This window comes from Pseudophryne corroboree, chromosome 1, assembly GCF_028390025.1.
Source record: "Pseudophryne corroboree isolate aPseCor3 chromosome 1, aPseCor3.hap2, whole genome shotgun sequence".
Lineage (NCBI taxonomy): Eukaryota > Metazoa > Chordata > Amphibia > Anura > Myobatrachidae > Pseudophryne > Pseudophryne corroboree.
Window position 1 is genome coordinate 545,274,748 of NC_086444.1, and position 22,100 is coordinate 545,296,847.

General features: G+C 43.2%; 1 protein-coding gene and 1 long non-coding RNA gene across 8 annotated transcripts in view; one reads left to right on the top strand and one right to left on the bottom strand.

The window, feature by feature from the left end:
* The window catches only part of LINGO2 (leucine rich repeat and Ig domain containing 2), a 2,057,065-nt gene that overhangs the window by 1,609,612 nt on the left and 425,353 nt on the right, over positions 1-22,100 (top strand). The gene's annotated exons all lie outside the window — the stretch shown is intronic.
* Positions 1-22,100, bottom strand: part of LOC134898281 (uncharacterized) — a 143,167-nt gene that overhangs the window by 116,769 nt on the left and 4,298 nt on the right. For both annotated transcript variants that reach the window (XR_010172198.1, XR_010172197.1), the window contains exons 2-3: positions 8,259-8,471; positions 6,719-6,814 (exon numbers count right to left, since the gene is read on the bottom strand). This is a non-coding gene — a long non-coding RNA (uncharacterized LOC134898281). The remainder of the gene's footprint in view (positions 1-6,718; positions 6,815-8,258; positions 8,472-22,100) is intronic.

Here is a 22,100-nt window from a genome sequence, read left to right on the forward strand (position 1 = left end):
GCACGGTGGCCAAAATGTAGTGCTCTGATTTCAACAGATTGACCACCCGTGAATCCTTGTTAAGCGAATTAAGGGCTCCATCCACAAGTCCCACATGCCTAGCGGAATCGCTCCCTTTTAGCTCCTCCTTCAATGCCTCCAGCTTCTTCTGCAAAAGCCTGATGAGGGGAATGACCTGACTCAGGCTGGCAGTGTCTGAACTGACTTCACGTGTGGCAAGTTCAAAAGGTTGCAGAACCTTGTACAACGTTGAAATCATTCTCCACTGCGCTTGAGACAGGTACATTCCACCTCCTACATCGTGCTCAATTGTATAGGCTTGAATGGCCTTTTGCTGCTCCTCCAACCTCTGAAGCATATAGAGGGTTGAATTCCACCTCGTTACCACTTCTTGCTTCAGATGATGGCAGGGCAGGTTCAGGCGTTTTTGGTGGTGCTCCAGTCTTCTGTACGTGGTGCCTGTACGCCGAAAGTGTCCCGCAATTCTTCTGGCCACCGACAGCATCTCTTGCACGCCCCTGTCGTTTTTTAAAAAATTCTGCACCACCAAATTCAAGGTATGTGCAAAACATGGGACGTGCTGGAATTTGCCCATATTTAATGCACACACAATATTGCTGGCGTTGTCCGATGCCACAAATCCACAGGAGAGTCCAATTGGGGTAAGCCATTCCGCGATGATCTTCCTCAGTTGCCGTAAGAGGTTTTCAGCTGTGTGCGTATTCTGGAAACCGGTGATACAAAGCGTAGCCTGCCTAGGAAAGAGTTGGCGTTTGCGAGATGCTGCTACTGGTGCCGCCGCTGCTGTTCTTGCGGCGGGAGTCCATACATCTACCCAGTGGGCTGTCACAGTCATATAGTCCTGACCCTGCCCTGCTCCACTTGTCCACATGTCCGTGGTTAAGTGGACATTGGGTACAACTGCATTTTTTAGGACACTGGTGAGTCTTTTTCTGACGTCCGTGTACATTCTCGGTATCGCCTGCCTAGAGAAGTGGAACCTAGATGGTATTTGGTAACGGGGGCACACTACCTCAAGAAATTGTCTAGTTCCCTGTGAACTAACGGCGGATACCGGACGCACGTCTAACACCAACATAGTTGTCAAGGCCTCAGTTATCCGCTTTGCAACAGGATGACTGCTGTGATATTTCATCTTCCTCGCAAAGGACTGCTGGACAGTCAATTGCTTGGTGGAAGTAGTAAAAGTGGGCTTACGACTTCCCCTCTGGGATGACCATCGACTCCCAGCAGCAACAACAGCAGCGCCAGCAGCAGTAGGCGTTACACGCAAGGATGCATCGGAGGAATCCCAGGCAGGAGAGGACTCGTCAGAATTGCCAGTGACATGGCCTGCAGGACTATTGGCATTCCTGGGGAAGGAGGAAATTGACACTGAGGGAGTTGGTGGGGTGGTTTGCGTGAGCTTGGTTACAAGAGGAAGGGATTTACTGGTCAGTGGACTGCTTCCGCTGTCGCCCAAAGTTTTTGAACTTGTCACTGACTTATTATGAATGCGCTGCAGGTGACGTATAAGGGAGGATGTTCCGAGGTGGTTAACGTCCTTACCCCTACTTATTACAGCTTGACAAAGGCAACACACGGCTTGACAAATGTTGTCCGCATTTCTGGTGAAATACTTCCACACCGAAGAGCTGATTTTTTGGGTATTTTCACCAGGCATGTCAACGGCCCTATTCCTCCCACGGACAACAGGTGTCTCCCCGGGTGCCTGACTTAAACAAACCACCTCACCATCAGAAACCTCCTTGTCAATTTCCTCCCCAGCGCCAGCAACACCCATATCCTCCTCATCCTGGTGTACTTCAACACTGACATCTTCAATCTGACTATCAGGAACTGGACTGCGGGTGCTCCTTCCAGCACTTGCAGGGGGCGTGCAAATGGTGGAAGGCGCATGCTCTTCACGCCCAGTGTTGGGAAGGTCAGGCATCGCAACCGACACAATTGGACTCTCCTTGTGGATTTGGGATTTCGAAGAACGCACAGTTCTTTGCGGTGCTTTTGCCAGCTTGAGTCTTTTCATTTTTCTAGCGAGAGGCTGAGTGCTTCCATCCTCATGTGAAGCTGAACCACTAGCCATGAACATAGGCCAGGGCCTCAGCCGTTCCTTGCCACTCCGTGTGGTAAATGGCATATTGGCAAGTTTACGCTTCTCCTCCGACAATTTTATTTTAGATTTTGGAGTCCTTTTTTTACTGATATTTGGTGTTTTGGATTTTACATGCTCTGTACTATGACATTGGGCATCGGCCTTGGCAGACAACGTTGCTGGCATTTCATCGTCTCGGCCATGACTAGTGGCAGCAGCTTCAGCACGAGGTGGAAGTGGATCTTGATCTTTCCCTAATTTTGGAACCTCAACATTTTTGTTCTCCATATTTTAATAGGCACAACTAAAAGGCCCCTCAGGTAAACAATGGAGATGGATGGATACTAGTATACTTATGGATGGACCAGCGACTGCCGACACAGAGGTAGCTACAGCCGTGGACTACCGTACTGTGTCTGCTGCTAATATAGACTGGATGATAATGAGATGAAATTAATATATATATATATATATATATATATATATATAATATCACTAGTACTGCAGCCGGACAGGTATATATATTTATTATGTAATGACTGATGACGGACCTGCTGGACACTGTCAGCTCAGCAGCACCGCAGACTGCTACAGTAAGCTACTATAGTAGTATGTATCAAGAAGAAAGAGAAAAAAAAAAACCACGGGTAGGTGGTATACAATTATGGATGGACCAGCGACTGCCGACACAGAGGTAGCTACAGCCGTGGACTACCGTATTGTGTCTGCTGCTAATATAGACTGGATGATAATGAGATGAAATCAATATATATATATATATATAATATCACTAGTACTGCAGCCGGACAGGTATATATATTTATTATGTAATGACTGATGACGGACCTGCGGGACACTGTCAGCTCAGCAGCACCGCAGACTGCTACAGTAAGCTACTATAGTAGTATGTATCAAGAAGAAAGAGAAAAAAAAAAACCACGGGTAGGTGGTATACAATTATGGATGGACCAGCGACTGCCGACACAGAGGTAGCTACAGCCGTGGACTACCGTACTGTGTCTGCTGCTAATATAGACTGGATGATAATGAGATGAAATTAATATATATATATATATATATAATATCACTAGTACTGCAGCCGGACAGGTATATATATTTATTATGTAATGACTGATGACGGACCTGTTGGACACTGTCAGCTCAGCAGCACCGCAGACTGCTACAGTAAGCTACTATAGTAGTATGTATCAAGAAGAAAGAGGGAAAAAAAACCACGGGTAGGTGGTATACAATTATGGATGGACCAGCGACTGCCGACACAGAGGTAGCTACAGCCGTGGACTACCGTACTGTGTCTGCTGCTAATATAGACTGGATGATAATGAGATGAAATTAATATATATATATATATAATATCACTAGTACTGCAGCCGGACAGGTATATATATTTATTATGTAATGACTGATGACGGACCTGCTGGACACTGTCAGCTCAGCAGCACCGCAGACTGCTACAGTAAGCTACTATAGTAGTATGTATCAAGAAGAAAGAAAAAGAAAAAAAAACACGGGTAGGTGCGGTATACATATACAATTATATATATATTATATACAATTTTATATATATATATATATATATATATATATATATATTAAACTGGTGGTGATTAATTAAACTGGTGGTCAGGTCACTGGTCACACTATCAGCAACTTGCAAGTAGTACTCCTAAGCAGACAATCACAATATATACTGGTGGTCAGTGTGGTCACAATGGCAGTGTGGCACTCTGGCAGCAGAGTGCCAGCAAAAGTGTGCACTGTACGTTAAAATATGTACTCCTGCTCTCAGACTCTAACTGCTCCCCACTGTCAGTGTCTCCCCCACAAGTCAGATATACAGTCACACTATCTATCACTTCAGCAAGTAGTAGTACTCCTCCTAATGCTCCCCAAAATTACTAAAGTAAATAATACTGTGTCTCTCTCTACTCTAGTCTCACTCTCTATAAACGGAGAGGACGCCAGCCACGTCCTCTCCCTATCAATCTCAATGCACGTGTGAAAATGGCGGCGACGCGCGGCTCCTTATATAGAATCCGAGTCTCGCGATAGAATCCGAGCCTCGCGAGAATCCGACAGCGGGATGATGACGTTCGGGCGCGCTCGGGTTAACCGAGCAAGGCGGGAAGATCCGAGTCGCTCGGACCCGTGTAAAAAAACCTGAAGTTCGGGCGGGTTCGGTTTCCGAGGAACCGAACCCGCTCATCTCTACTATAAACCCCTGACTAAATGCACTCTTTCTTACTAACACTGACTAAAAAGGCAGGTAGAATACTTAAGTGTCATGTAAAGTCACAGCGCTGACAACCAGGCGGCTTTACATAGGAGGATTTACCCAAGCAGTCCCAGGAACAGTGAGCTGAGGAGTAATGGCGCCGCAGACACTGACAGGGAGTGAGGAAAAGACAGAGATGCAGCTCCAGGGCGGGAACACTTGCTGGAAATGGCGCCCTGGGGCTGGGGGAGGGGCTTCAGGTCTAAGCCTTATCCCCCATGCTGGCAAAACCACCGGGTACTGTGGGCGATATTAAAATCGGTTTTAAGAGAAAACCTGACCTGCGCCCATGCCCTGGTGATCTAGTGGGATCGCCTGTATCCACAATGTCCACCACCAGCGCGCGCGGCCCGCCTCCCACTGACAGCGCCGGATCGCGATAAAGACCGGGTCCCGTGAGCGGGACCCACTTACCACCTCCCGAAGCGCGGCCACTCGATCCTGGATAGCCCCAGCCGTGTGTGTCTAACATGAAGAAAACCGGAGCCTCCGCTGTAGGTACCCGGCAACCAGGGCTTGGGAGTGTACAGCGCCACTGGGGAGAGCTGGAGCTGCAGCAGTGAATGTCACAAGACATTTACCACCATTGCTGCCCTTGAAGTCTTCACTTTTTACCTCATAAAAAGCTTTTCTCAGGGCTGCTTGGAGCAGCCCCTCTGTTAAGTGCCTGCTTACTGCAGCACCAACTGACAAACTGAGCTCCTGTGCTGGGAGGCGGGGTGATATAGGAGGCGGCGCTGTGCATTCTGGGAACAGTCAAAGCTTTGAGCCTGTTGGTGCCTCGGATCAAGATCCTACTCTACACTCCATTGTCCAGACTTGTGGAGCCCAGTGTACTCCGCAGCAGAAAAAAAAAACTATGACACATGGGATCTTAATATGTCAGTTACATTACACTAATAGTTTAGAAATAATTCAAGTTTTGGCCTTATATGAAGTCCCATACCAAGCTCATTGGTTCAGAGTAATAACTGCCAACCAGTAGATGGTGACAAATGTTTTTGAAGTTCTATTTAAACAGATTAATATTATTGCTATCTGTCCAGATTCCCCATTATTGCATTTACATTAATACACTCTTAAGTACGAAAGAAGGAGAGTGGATAGAGTATAAAATCATACGGAAAGGAATAAAACATAGAGATTCAGTAAGAAACGCCAGTAATGGAGCTGCCAATGGCAAGATATTAGCTAGGAAGGCTTAAGAAATAGCATGTAAATGCATAAGGTACAGTACAGTTGTAAGCTTAATTATATTTAGGGTAAAGCTTTAACATTTCTCTCTGTTGCTGCATGGGTGCAAAGTTGTTAAACCATGAAAAAATAGAGGACCAGTTATTTCTGGAAATGGTTTCTCAGCCTTTTTATGTAATGAATGCATTGCTTTAAACTTATGCTGGACAAGGTGAATCACATGCACATACGGTATATAATTCAATGATACAGTTTGGAACTACTTTGTTTTTTTGGGATGTTATAACCTCAGAGTTGCCATCTCCTCAAGTTATACTGCATATAGTCACATACTGTATTCAACATTACTGGAACTTGTTTTCAAGTGCTGTTGATTTAATAAATATCTCATATGCTCTAGGGCACAGGTTCTCAAAATCGGTCCTCAGGACCCCACACCGTTCCTGTTTTCCAGGTCACTTGTGGATTTTTTAAATGTGACAGTTGGTGATACACAGTGCACCTGCCGGGTGACCTGGAAAACATGACCTGTGTAGGGACTGAGGACTTTGAAGGGCATATGTATTAAGCCTGGAGAAGTGATAAAGCAGTGATAAGTGCAAGGTGATAATGCACCAGCCAATCTGCTCCTGTCAATTTACATATTGGAACTGATTGACTGGTGCGTTATCACCTTGCACTTATTACTGCTTTATCACATATTTACCACTTCTCCAGGCTTAATACATCTCTTTGAGAACCACGGCTGTAGGGCCAATTTTAATAGCGCAATGGCTGAGGAAAGTACAAATGTTTATGCAATTTAACTGTGGGGTACTGCCTTTAAAAAAAAAAATCAGCTAAATCCCAGAAATATTGTCACTTTCCACAACCCACTGACTATTAGCCAATTTACATATAAAATCATTGTTTACCTGCCAGGACAAGTAGTTTCCTTAGCCATTGTTTGTTTTGGGGTTTTTATTTTTTTATTTTATTTTTTTTACACTGGTAAAAACTGGTATTTCTGCATTCATTTGTGCTATGGTACATGTTTATAGTAAAAGTATTAACGATATGCTGACTTATTACATCAATAAGTTGTGTTAGTATGAAATTTAGTAGGTACTGCTTACAGATTTATTGCAAAGATCTTCCTAGCAAGGTCATCCCCGGAGACTCGAGCTGAAGCTTAATATGTGGGGAAATTATCTTCAGCTCTTGTTACAGGCCTGTAGTAGAAGAAATGTATGTGACTTTATCATGAATCAGAGATAATAATAGCTGTACAAAATGATTTCATATATAGGTTGTTCTCTGCAGTTATCTCTTGGGAGGCTGTACTTACAGTTTGCATCTGAGGTTTTACCCAGATAAATGTATAATAGCATTATCGAAAGGGAATGATATGAGACGTGAACTTCCTACATTACCTTATAATCATTCACAGTTATTCCTGTTAAATGAAATGAAAGTATATTTTAACATCTTATGATCAGGTGTGATATGCTGACAATTATGTACAGCAGGCAGCTTGTTAGTGACTTGGGGGGAGATGTACTAAGCAGTGGAAAAACTGGAGAAGTGTGCCAGTGGAGAAGTTGCCCATGGCAACCAATCAGCTGCTCTGTATAATTTTATAGTATGCAAATTATAAATAATACTTCAATGCTGATTGGTTGCCATGGGCAACTTCTTCAATGGCTCACTTGTCCACTCTTTTCACTGCTTAGTAGATCTCCCCCTCATCTATTTGGTATGTCTCAGCTCTCCACTTTCTTTCTGGACTTTATGCTGCACAGAACATATCTATACTGAATACATGCAACAACAAAAATTTGGCGTACTGGACAGACACAATGAAGTTATTTACTAAGCAACATATTTAAGCCTTTCATTTACAGGACATCACTTTTAGCATTTAATGGCAGGAAACCCAACTGTGTTTATTTTTTTAAATTTGCCTGAAACCCTATTTTCCTAGTAACCCCACCTTTATAGAATTAGGGCTGATTCTGATTGAAACCTATGTCAGTTTAGAAAGCATAATGTACAAACAAATCACACTGCACATGCCCTGAATACAGGTGCCATGCATATATGCCTACTTGTGCCCCAAAAGGTGAGATGGGAGTTAAGGAGCTGACGTAGGCCAAGTACATTCATGTAATTGCTGCCAGATGCAAGCTGGCACAGAGATGCTTAAACACCTGTTTAAGATGAACAGGAGCCTGAGGCCAGGTTCAAATCATGATGGTGGCGATGGTCGTCAGCACAAGCAGACTGCTTGTAATTAGCTGACTGTTAATGCACTGCTCAGTGATTTATTTAACACTTTGGGGAGTTCTCACAGATTCCTGATAGAGAACCGGGCACCATAGTGGATCCTGCCCAATTTACTAGTGAAGTCGCTGGGGCCTTGATGACGTGATTGCACAACAGGTTATGTGGTCATGAAGGTGCAATTCACATCATCATGCCTTCTGAACTTGCACCTTGGACCTCCACGCTGAGATTTCCTGGGTAAAGGTCCAACATATACTGTATCATGTTATAGGGGGTGAACTTCCCCTTCAATAGTTTATAAGTTTAGCCCTCTACATTGTTGCTGGGAGACAGGAACTTTTTTGTAACTTTTATGTTACCTTTGAGTCTCCCTTTCCCCAGAGATGTTACCTTTTATTCTCCATTTCCACAAATTAGTAAATAGCTTCTTGTCGTAGAAATCCTCTTATATGACTGCATCCCTCCTTCTGCCTGTGTGTCATCAGTATGGAGCCAAGAAGAAAATGTTCTCTGTGCACTCTGATTCTATTTACAGCATTACAAATCAGTCCTGCTACGCACTCTATGTCACTGACTGTATCGAGCATCCCTGCAGAGAGGTCTCTGCGGAAGGGTATGGTGACATAAGTGTTACAAAAACAAACAAACAATTTATCAAATGAACCAGGAATGACATTCAGATAGGAAACCGCTGTGTGCAAAATCTTTTAGCAGTGCTACAATATATTCTAGAATCAGAATGTATATATATAATATATATATATATATCCCATCTATATACAGTGTGTGTGTGTATATATATATATATATATATATATACAGTATGCACAATATACAGTATATTGTGTGTATATATATATATATATATATATATATATATATAACTATCACTTTGTTCCTACCATCCTGCTTTACTTTGTGATATCTTAAAACTTCTGTTAAATTTTTTTAATTAATTTGAGGCTATTGTGATCAAAATCTGCAGCAGAAAGAACATGAAAAAATGATGACCTAGACTTCTAGGTATAGATAATGTGGAAATTAATTTGGGGTATACCATAACCATTATCTAACATGCACTTCAGAAGATTAGAGAGACTTTAAAGAGCAAAGCTGAAGGGTGAATTTGTGACATAAATGATGCAAGAGTAACTAACTTGCAAAACGATACAATCTTATTAAAGTACAAACTGGAAGCAAATTCATTTGTTTATGACTGTCAACGACAACCTCTTTTTCCTCTTACCTAATCCTCTTCTATGTATTTATAGTTTTGTTTGATAGGTTACCTAGGGAACATCAAGGTTTTCAGGCATCTAGAAATTGTACTGTGTCTGTTCATGTGATAATTGCTGTAGTACAGTATAGAAGCATTTTAGTGATGTTGCTATGGTGCTCTCAGTATTTGAGAGCAGATACTTCTGATTGTTTATGTTATTATATCATAGTGGAATCATAACAAATAATACTTACCAAACAAACAGTTGTCAGAGAGAGAGAGACAAATGTCCCCTTTGCAGCATTGTGGTGACGTGCAATGTATTTGACATGCATCGTTGGGGGGGGGAGGGGGGGTTGTGGTCACGTCACCCAGATATGGACACCCCTTACCCCCTTACTCCCCTCAGTATCACCTGGGTTTTGCTTTTTGTAAGCATCATACGTAAAACATATGCACTTTGACCAATCTCCCCAAAGAGAACAACATCTAAGACTGCTACTACATTTACTGCACTGTTTGTATGGATGACAAATTGCAAAACTGATGTTGTGACACTGATGTACTGTATGGTTGATGTGCAGTATTTACTTTAAAATGAAGGTGTGCAGTGTTGAAAAGGTGCACTAAGCTGCATCCTCCCCTGAAAGTCCTATTTATCTCCGCTCTCAAGCTGTCATATAAATGATTTGAGATCTGTGAAACAGCTGTGACTACATCCCTTTGGTTCTACTATTTTGTACTTTAAAACTCCACCAATAAATGTAAATGTTCTACTGCACAAAATAACTGGATTGTTAACAAAAGGATCTATATTTCCAAGTGCTTAAAGATTAAGTACTCATTTGCTGTCATTTAGGAACTGCATAAAATGTAACCGCACACTGCAAAAGTCGTATGTCTTATTTTTCTGCATTTGCATCCTCCTTACAGATCCCCTTGCAGGACATTGAAGGGGTGGTGAGACAATCTGCACCTCTGAGTTGGCAGTAATAGGCATTTACGTTCAGTGGGATGTCTTTTGTTATTGGCCACTACAGTATTTCCAGCATCTAATCTTTGGTCAACATAGGTGCATTTTATTTAAGTGTGTTAATACATAAACATCGGTGGAGCGTGGACTTTACTGACATAGTATTTATTTTTTTTTAAATATGCAGCTAATAATTGTAGTGGAATAAGCAACTACTTCATTTATAAAACTCGGAAGAGCACATATACTGTAACACATTTAATAAAGTGCACAGCTAACACATTTAATAAACATGTAATTAAGCAGCTAATACACCTCATAAATAAATAAAGCTATGCTCTAGCACATTTAATAAAATTATCAGCAACAGTAACACATGTTTAACAACACAGGTTTCTGGTGGAGACAAAAAAACAGCATTTGTATTTATTAACACTACATCATATTAGCGCTACATTGGAAAACAATAATCAGCCATTCATGTACTATGGAGGTTATTCATGCTTGTTAGCAAACCAAAAAAGCACACTAATGGGCAAAGGACCATGGGGGTCATTCCGAGTTGATCGCTAGCTGCATTCGTTCGCTGTGCAGCGATGTGACAAAAAATGGCACTTCTGCACATGCGTATGCGGCGCAATGCGCACGCGCAACATACTTTTACAACAGCCGATGTAGTTTCACACAAGGTATAGCAAGGCTTTTCAGTCGCACTACTGACCGCAGAGTGATTGGCATGAAGTGGGCGTTTCTGGGTGTCAACTGACCGTTTTCAGGGAGTGTTCGAAAAAACGCAGGCGTGCCAGGAAAAACGCAGGCGTGACTGGGTGAACGCAGGGCGTGTTTGTGACGTCAAAACAGAAACTGACTAGTCTGAAGTCATCGCCGCCGCTGTGCGATCCTTTCGTTTGCACTTCTGGTAAGCTAAAATACACTCCCAGTGGGAGGCAGCATAGCATTTCCAAGGCTGCAAAAAACTGCTAGCGGGCGATCAACTCGGAATGACCACCCATATTCAGTAAGGATTGCAAATTCTGCTAGCAGAATTTGAAATCCTTTGTTTTGCATGCTTGGGGCCACCCATCGCAGGTCATGGCCGCCCAGCTTGCTAACCGCTGCTCCCCCCCCGCAACCATGCACTAATTATGATCGTGCCGCAATTAGTGCACGGTCGCAGAAAGTAAGGAAGCCTCCTGCCGGCGCAGCCTGGCTGTGATGGCAGGAGGGCCGCCACCATCTTTTTTGTGACGTCACGCAGCCGACCCAATCATGCCTATGCTACGACCCTCCCCCGTTCGGAAGCCGCTGCCCCCGTTTCCCTGCGGCCGCCCCCGAAAGGCTCTGTCTTGGAAATGGAGCTTTGCTGTCCCCCTCCCGACAGGCAGAGGCATTCGCATATATTGCGGGTCACCCGCAGTAAATGCACAGGATGGGCCCTGCGCATACGCCCGATGGGCGAATGCAAAAATTCCGGTTGGATCACGATAAGGCCCTAAATCATGTTGCACTGCAGGTGGAGCAGATGAAACATGTGCCGAGAGAGTTAGAATTGGGTGGATTATATTGTTTCTGTGCAGGGTAAATACTGGCTGCTTTATTTTTACACTGCAATTAGATTTCAGTTTGAACACACCCCACCTAATTCTAACTCTGTCTGCACATGTTACATTTGCCCCACCGCCCTATATCCTTAAAACTCCATCTCCCCATTTAATAGCATAAGTTACATACCAACAGTTATACAGTGCCTTGCTAAAGTAATCACCCCCCCCCCTTTGCATTTTTCATGTTTTGTTTGTCATTCACAGAACATGCCTACAACTTTGAAAATGCTTTTTTTTATTGTGAAGCAAGCAACAAATAAAACAGAATAACAGAAAACTTCAGCGTGCATAACTATTCACCCCTCTAAAGTCAGTACTTTGTAGAGCCACCTTTTGCAGCAATTATAGCTGCAAGTTGCTTTGGATAAGTCTCTATGAGCTTGCCACATCTTGCCACTGGGATTTTTGCCCATTCCTCAAGGCAAAACTGCTCCAGCTCCTTCATGTTGGATGGTTTCCGCTTCTGAACAGAAATCTTCAAGTCTGACCACAGATTCTCAATTGGATTGAGATCTGGGCTTTGACTAGGCTATTCCAACACATTTAAATGTTTCCCCTTAAACCACTCGAGTGTTGCTTTAGCAGTATGCTTCGGGTCATTGTCCTGCTGGAAGGTGAACCTCCGTCCCAGTCTCAAATCACAGGCAGACTGAAACAGGTTTTGCTCAAGAATATCCCTGTATTTAGCACCACCCATCTTTCCCTCGACTCAAAACAGTTTACCAGTCCCTGCTGCTGAAAAACATCCTCACAGCATGATGCTGCCACCACGTTTCACATGGTGTTCTTGGAGTGATGGGGTGTGTTGGGTTTGCGCCAGACATAGCGTTTTCCTTGGTGGCCAAAAAGTTAAATTTTAGTCTCATCTGACCAGAACACCTTCCTCCATACATGTGGGGAGTCACCCAAATGCATTTGGCAAACTCAAAACGTGCCTTTTTATTTTTAACACTAAGTAATGGCTTTTTTTCTGGCCATTCTTCAATAAAGCCCAGCTCTATGGATTATACGGCTTATTGTGGTCACATGAGCAGATACACCAGTCTCTGCTGTGGAACTCTGCAGCTCCTTCAGGGTTACCTTTGGTCTCTGTGCTGCCTCTCTGATTAATGTCCTCCTTTCCTGGCCTGTGAGTTTTGGTGGCCAGCCCCCTCTTGGCAGGTTTGTTGTGGTACCATGTTCTTTCCATTTGAAAATGATGGATTTGATGGTGCTCCAGGGGAACATCAGAGGTTTGGATTTTTTTTAACACCCATCCCTGACTTGTACTTCTCAACAACTTTGTCCCTGACTTGTTTGGAGAGCTCCTTGGTCTTCATGGTGTGATGCATCTTGTTTAGTGGTGTTGCAGCCTCTGGGGCCTTTCAGAAAAGGTGTGTTTATACTGACAGATCATGTGACACTTAGATTGCACACAGGTGGACTTCATTTCACTAATTATGTGACTGCTGAAGGTAATTTGTTGCACCAGAACTTTTGAGGGGCTTCATAGCAAAGGGGGTGAATACATGTGTACATGCCAATTTTAACATTTTTATTTATAAAAAATCTTTTTTATATACATTTTTCTCATTTCACTTCACCAACTTAGACTATTTTTTGCAGATCCATCACATAAAATTCACATAAAAAAAAATAAAAACATTACAGGTTGTAATGTAACTAAATAGGTAAAAAGCCAAGGGGGTGAATACTTTAGCAAGTCACTGTAGCTATTATGTTCCCTTGTATTGCAATTTTTTTAAGTAAGAAATTAAGAGAAGCTATGTGTTAAACTGTATGATCTGCTTATACCAGTTTATATCCCTATAATATGTATTTACATATAGTATATGAGTATATGTATACCTTTGAATATGTGGCTACGTTTAGATACATTATGCACTCATGTAATATTTTTCTACATACTGTAACATTGACTAGCTCTCTCCAAAACTGAGCAATCTATGCAAGCGCTTCTACCCCATCTTATGTCATCAGGCAGACTTCAGCAGGTTTGCATCTCAAGATGAGATGTCTGGTATCCAATTTTTATTTGTTGTCCTGTTTTACGTTTATTGTACCACAAGAGCTATTTTGTATTTGAAAAGAAAAGAAAAAGGCAAAAAAAATAAACAATCCTGGAAAAGCTAAATTGTTACAATCTTAAACATAAGGTTTATAAACCTTCCTTCTGTTAAACTGCTCAGAAACACATACAAATTGATAGACATGGAATAATATGCATCTTTGAATAAAAACAATGAGAACGTAATTGGGAACGTAATGTTTGCATATGTGTTCAACTTGTAGATGTTCAGTCTATATTTTTTATACATTTTGTTCTCACAAAAACTATCTATCTATCTATCTATCTATCTATCTATCTATCTATCTATCTATCTATCTATCTATCTATCTATCTATCCAGTGTCGGTATATGATAAAATTCTAAATAAATTTTACTTAAAAACTGTCCTTCCAAATATAATATCCCAAGAAGTCTGTAAGGTTTATCTTTCAAATTGACCCCTGGCTGTGTGACAAATGAATAGCAATTATAATAAACAGCAATTAGATTCTTGGTTCCTAGATTGGGTGTGAGTGTAAAGGCGGGTACACTCAGGGCCGGCGACAAGAGGAAATCAATGGGGACACCTGTACCGGGCCCAAAGGATCAGAGGGGCCCCAAGGATGCACAACTTAGTGCCCGGCAGGGGTGTGAACCGTCGTGTCCAAACAGTGCAGCGAGCTGTAGGTGGTGTGGGTGCAGTCTCAGAGTGACAGGAGCCTCTCACACACAGTGACTGTGCAGTGATGTGCCCACTATTCTGGGTCTAGCTCCATCGCAGGCAGTTACAGGACATTCATGTGCCCTACGCCGGCCACTTCTGGTGGGTGTGAGGGCCACATGGTACCTGCTGCGGTGTTCGGGCCTGGATACTGGGAGTGCAGCACTGGTACGTCTCCCCCCAGTGTAAGAATGGATTGATGAGGGGATACAGTGCTTTGGATTGAGGTGGGGGAGCTGGGAATGCAGCAAGTAGTCACTGGGGTGTGTGGGAGGAAGGAGATATATAATTATACACACATATATATATATATATGTATATATATATATATATCTATATATCTATAGATATATATATATATATTAACAGTTTCTTATATAGTGCAGCAAGCTCCATTACACTTAAGGGGTCCCCAGAGTTATCACTGTACCGGGCCCCAAGATTTATGTTGCCGTCCCTGGGTACACACTAGGTGATATCGTTTCCTGTGTCCCCTTCCGGCTTACTATATAGCCTAGTGTGTACGGGCCTTATGTCTTGCTTGTTTGCAGTTAGATCGTTGTATTATATTTATGAAACTGCTTGCTGTCAACAAAAATTGCTTAAAATAAATTAAACATTAATACCAATATTATTTATCACTTTCACATGTTCTTCTTAAACTCTGTTTGGGTCTAAACAGTGGATTGTGCAAAAAATAGTCAAATCTGATCAACAAAATTGAAATAAGTCCCAATTCTCATAACTTCTTCCTCGCTGTTATTATTAGTCTACTTTGGCCTGACACACTACTTTGGCCTGACACACTACTTTGGCCTGACACATTACTTTGGCCTGACACACTACTTTGGCCTGACACACTACTTTGGTCTGACACACTACTTTGTCCTGACACACTACTTTGGGATGTGAATGTGGAAAGCCCAGCACCAATGAAATCCGTTCTGTTCTTTACAGCTAATAATACATACAGTAAAGACCATATTAGTGACTTCAACAAGATTTTATGTCTATGCTATGAAAAGAAATGTTTAAAGATGTGTCTGTACTGTACTGTACTGTAGACTTTGGGCCTAATTCAGACCTGATCGCTCGCTAGGGTTTTTTGCACTGCTGCGAACAGAGTCGCTGCCCATAGGGGATGGTATTTTCACTTTGCAAGTGTGCAATCGCATGTGTAGCCGAGCTGTACAAACAGATCTTGTGCAGTCTCTGAGTAGCCCGGTACTTACTCAGCTGCTGCGATCACATCAGCCTGTCCGGGATCGGAATTGATGTCAGGAACCCTCCCTGCAAACACATGGACACGCCTGCGTTTTTCCAACCACTCCCAGAAAACGGTCAGTTACCACCCACAAATGGCTTCTTCCGGTCAATCTCCTTGGATTCTTTGCACAAACCCATCACTGAGTGGCGATCCGCTTTGTACCCATGCGACACACCTGCACATTGCGGTGCATACGCAGTTCTGACCTGATCGCAGCGCTGCAAAAAATGCTAGCGAGCGATCAGGTCTGAATTACTTCCTTTGTCTATTTTAGATTCCCCAGAACAGACCTATAATATTATTATTATTATTATTATTATTCATAATATTAATAATAATAATAATATTTGATAACAAAACTGCAATGCAAATACTGTGTTTCAAATTTGGCTGTTAAATCTTTCAAGTTTTGCTAGTGGCATTTGTCTTTATGTGTATAGATATACCCTAATCACACCAAACAGCTCCTAATCACACCAGACTCTGCTGGCTCCCACCACCTCATGCCATAAGGGCTATAGACATTATCCTGCACTATATCTTGCACATTCATACATAATCACATTGTTATATATATTTACATATTACATGTTCCATATTCCATATTACATGACACATATAAGCACTTGGATTATTGTGAATAATAAACTTATCACTGCAACTTTGCAGCCCTTTGAATTTGACTGTTCTGCAGCACAACTATATTTGTGTGAGCTTCTGCAGTAATCTCTATTTTTTTAATTATATTAATAATAATAATAATAATAATAATAATAATAATAGTAGTAGTACTACTACTACTACTACTACTACTACTACTACTACTACTAATAATAATAATAATAATAATAATAATAATAGTAATAATAGTAATAATAATAATATAAGTTCAACATGCACACTTTGTAATTTATTTGTTGTAAAAGTCATGTTTCTATAGAAATGGCTGGTGACACAGAAACACTACATCCTGAAAGTATTTTACAAATCAAATTTTGGTGCAGTTTTTCTTTATCAGGTAGTGACAATATGGCAAATCTTTTATTCTTTTTGCAAGGTTTAATTTAAAAAGTTAAACCATGCTGCGAAGAGCAACTGCAGGATATTTGCTAGAACATTGGCCCTCATTCCGAGTTGATCGTTCGCAAGGCGATTTTAGCAGAGTTGCTCACGCTAAGCCTACGCCTACTGGGAGTGTATCTTAACTTCTTAAAATTGCGAACGATGTATTCGCAATATTGCGATTACAAACTACTTAGCAGTTTCAGAGTAGCTCCACACTTACTCGGCATCTGCGATCAGTTCAGTGCTTGTCGTTCCTGGTTTGACGTCACAAACACACCCAGCGTTCGCCCAGACACTCCTCCGTTTCCCCGGCCACTCCTGCGTTTTTTCCGGAAACGGTAGCGTTTTTTCCCGCACGCCCATAAAACGGCCTGTTTCCGCCCAGTAACACCCATTTCCTGTCAATCACACTACGATCGCCGGAGCGATGAAAAAGCAGTGAGTAAAAATACTATCTCCATTGTAAAATTACTTGTCGCAGTGCGAATATTGCGCATGCGTACTAAGCGGAATTTCACTGCGATGCGATGAAAAATACCGAGCGAACGACTCGGAATGAGGGCCATTGGCCAAAACATAGGCAGCTTGACTCCTAAATCATAACACTGTTTAATCATTTAGTACTAAAACAGTCTACAGTGAATGGGCTTTAATTTTGTAAAAAAGAAAAAAAAGAAAAATACAAGCAAACTAGCTGTAATGAATTGTCAAGCAGGTTCTCATGGATTATTCAAGTAAAGTATGCACTCAGCAATAACAGAGCTTAGACAAAAATAATGAACCTCTTCAGGGAAAAAGTACTAGGTTAGAAAATTAGATTTTGCTTTCGGGTATGTCATTGAAAAACATCCAGGATGGCTCTTTGTAAGTGAACTAGAGATTTGGATTTGCGTGCATTAGAAACTGATGTGAGGCGATGCGTTTATTTATTTATTTATTTGCCCTTATCATCAAAATTGTATTACTTTCAAAACTTTCATATTTCACATTATGCATGGTACAGTAAATATCTCAGTCTAAATTAGAAATGCATAGGTATGAGATTTCTTTATCTAGAAAACTATCATTTGGAAAACTCCAAACACAAGAAAAGAGAATAAGTACATGTCCACTTAATCAAAACCATCCCCATACAGAAGCAGAAGCAGCATGGCTGTCATTCCCCCCGCCGCCTACCCCCCGCCGTCGCTGCCTTCCCCGCCAGCGTCGGCAGGTGTGTATGCACTTGCCGATGCGGCACCCCGCTGGGTCCCTGCCGTCACCAATATAGGCGTGGGCGGGGATCGGCTAGTGTGTACTGGCCTTTACAGTTCAAGACAATATAGGACAAGTACAGGGTATATAAACATAGCTGCATCAGCAGATAACACTGAAATAAGTATTAGGGTGGCAGAAAACCGAGGGATTTGATGCCGTGGAAGGGAGTATGGAGTAGTGGATGGTTTAAGTAAGAGAAGGAAAGGCACATGAGGGAAGAGGGCCCTGCTTGTGATAGCTTATATTCTAAAGGGGAGGGGCAGACAGACAGGGGTGACACAGGTGGGGCAGACAGTGACATATATATATATATATATATATATATATATATATAGCCATAAGTGACAAGCTTTTAAATAAAATATAACATTTCTGTAAAAAGTAGTTTCTGCTGAAGGATATATTCTCTGTCTGTCTGATACTATCTGGTATTGTCGTTTTCTTTGTGCTACATATAGGTGGCTACAGTACTTACTTGTCAGTTACACTTAGAGATGAGCGCCTGAAATTTTTCGGGTTTTGTGTTTTGGTTTTGGGTTCGGTTCCGCGGCCGTGTTTTGGGTTCGAACGCGTTTTGGCAAAACCTCACCGAATTTTTTTTGTCGGATTCGGGTGTGTTTTGGATTCGGGTGTTTTTTTCAAAAAACACTAAAAAACAGCTTAAATCATAGAATTTGGGGGTCATTTTGATCCCAAAGTATTATTAACCTCAAAAACCATAATTTCCACTCATTTTCAGTCTATTCTGAATACCTCACACCTCACAATATTATTTTTAGTCCTAAAATTTGCACCGAGGTCGCTGTGTGAGTAAGATAAGCGACCCTAGTGGCCGACACAAACACCGGGCCCATCTAGGAGTGGCACTGCAGTGTCACGCAGGATGTCCCTTCCAAAAAACCCTCCCCAAACAGCACATGACGCAAAGAAAAAAAGAGGCGCAATGAGGTAGCTGTGTGAGTAAGATTAGCGACCCTAGTGGCCGACACAAACACCGGGCCCATCTAGGAGTGGCACTGCAGTGTCACGCAGGATGTCCCTTCCAAAAAACCCTCCCCAAACAGCACATGACGCAAAGAAAAAAAGAGGCGCAATGAGGTAGCTGACTGTGTGAGTAAGATTAGCGACCCTAGTGGCCGACACAAACACCGGGCCCATCTAGGAGTGGCACTGCAGTGTCACGCAGGATGTCCCTTCCAAAAAACCCTCCCCAATCAGCACATGATGCAAAGAAAAAGAAAAGAAAAAAGAGGTGCAAGATGGAATTGTCCTTGGGCCCTCCCACCCACCCTTATGTTGTATAAACAAAACAGGACATGCACACTTTAACCAACCCATCATTTCAGTGACAGGGTCTGCCACACGACTGTGACTGATATGACGGGTTGGTTTGGACCCCCCCCCCCAAAAAGAAGCAATTAATCTCTCCTTGCACAAACTGGCTCTACAGAGGCAAGATGTCCACCTCATCTTCACCCTCCGATATATCACCGTGTACATCCCCCTCCTCACAGATTATCAATTCGTCCCCACTGGAATCCACCATCTCAGCTCCCTGTGTACTTTGTGGAGGCAATTGCTGCTGGTCAATGTCTCCGCGGAGGAATTGATTATAATTCATTTTAATGAACATCATCTTCTCCACATTTTCTGGATGTAACCTCGTACGCCGATTGCTGACAAGGTGAGCGGCGGCACTAAACACTCTTTCGGAGTACACACTTGTGGGAGGGCAACTTAGGTAGAATAAAGCCAGTTTGTGCAAGGGCCTCCAAATTGCCTCTTTTTCCTGCCAGTATAAGTACGGACTGTGTGACGTGCCTACTTGGATGCGGTCACTCATATAATCCTCCACCATTCTATCAATGTTGAGAGAATCATATGCAGTGACAGTAGACGACATGTCCGTAATCGTTGTCAGGTCCTTCAGTCCGGACCAGATGTCAGCATCAGCAGTCGCTCCAGACTGCCCTGCATCACCGCCAGCGGGTGGGCTCGGAATTCTGAGCCTTTTCCTCGCACCCCCAGTTGCGGGAGAATGTGAAGGAGGAGATGTTGACAGGTCGCGTTCCGCTTGACTTGACAATTTTGTCACCAGCAGGTCTTTCAACCCCAGCAGACCTGTGTCTGCCGGAAAGAGAGATCCAAGGTAGGCTTTAAATCTAGGATCGAGCACGGTGGCCAAAATGTAGTGCTCTGATTTCAACAGATTGACCACCCGTGAATCCTTGTTAAGCGAATTAAGGGCTGCATCCACAAGTCCCACATGCCTAGCGGAATCGCTCCCTTTTAGCTCCTTCTTCAATGCCTCCAGCTTCTTCTGCAAAAGCCTGATGAGGGGAATGACCTGACTCAGGCTGGCAGTGTCTGAACTGACTTCACGTGTGGCAAGTTCAAAGGGCATCAGAACCTTGCACAACGTTGAAATCATTCTCCACTGCACTTGAGACAGGTGCATTCCACCTACTATATCGTGCTCAATTGTATAGGCTTGAATGGCCTTTTGCTGCTCCTCCAACCTCTGAAGCATATAGAGGGTTGAATTCCACCTCGTTACCACTTCTTGCTTCAGATGATGGCAGGGCAGGTTCAGTAGTTATTGGTGGTGCTCCAGTCTTCTGTACGTGGTGCCTGTACGCCGAAAGTGTCCCGCAATTTTTCTGGCCACCGACAGCATCTCTTGCACGCCCCTGTCGTTTTTTAAAAAATTCTGCACCACCAAATTCAAGGTATGTGCAAAACATGGGACGTGCTGGAATTTGCCCATATTTAATGCACACACAATATTGCTGGCGTTGTCCGATGCCACAAATCCACAGGAGAGTCCAATTGGGGTAAGCCATTCCGCGATGATCTTCCTCAGTTGCCGTAAGAGGTTTTCAGCTGTGTGCGTATTCTGGAAAGCGGTGATACAAAGCGTAGCCTGCCTAGGAAAGAGTTGGCGTTTGCGAGATGCTGCTACTGGTGCCGCCGCTGCTGTTCTTGCGGCGGGAGTCCATACATCTACCCAGTGGGCTGTCACAGTCATATAGTCCTGACCCTGCCCTGCTCCACTTGTCCACATGTCCGTGGTTAAGTGGACATTGGGTACAACTGCATTTTTTAGGAGACTGGTGAGTCTTTTTCTGACGTCCGTGTACATTCTCGGTATCGCCTGCCTAGAGAAGTGGAACCTAGATGGTATTTGGTAACGGGGGCACACTGCCTCAATAAATTGTCTAGTTCCCTGTGAACTAACGGCGGATACTGGACGCACGTCTAACACCAACATAGTTGTCAAGGACTCAGTTATCCGCTTTGCAGTAGGATGACTGCTGTGATATTTCATCTTCCTCGCAAAGGACTGTTGAACAGTCAATTGCTTACGGGAAGTAGTACAAGTGGGCTTACGACTTCCCCTCTGGGATGACCATCGACTCCCAGCGGCAACAACAGCAGCGCCAGCAGCAGTAGGCGTTACACGCAAGGATGCATCGGAGGAATCCCAGGCAGGAGAGGACTCGTCAGAATTGCCAGTGACATGGCCTGCAGGACTATTGGCATTCCTGGGGAAGGAGGAAATTGACACTGAGGGAGTTGGTGGGGTGGTTTGCGTGAGCTTGGTTACAAGAGGAAGGGATTTACTGGTCAGTGGACTGCTTCCGCTGTCACCCAAAGTTTTTGAACTTGTCACTGACTTATTATGAATGCGCTGCAGGTGACGTATAAGGGAGGATGTTCCGAGGTGGTTAACGTCCTTACCCCTACTTATTACAGCTTGACAAAGGGAACACACGGCTTGACACCTGTTGTCCGCATTTCTGGTGAAATACCTCCACACCGAAGAGCTGATTTTTTTGGTATTTTCACCTGGCATGTCAACGGCCATATTCCTCCCACGGACAACAGGTGTCTCCCCGGGTGCCTGACTTAAACAAACCACCTCACCATCAGAATCCTCCTGGTCAATTTCCTCCCCAGCGCCAGCAACACCCATATCCTCCTCATCCTGGTGTACTTCAACACTGACATCTTCAATCTGACTATCAGGAACTGGACTGCGGGTGCTCCTTCCAGCACTTGCAGGGGGCGTGCAA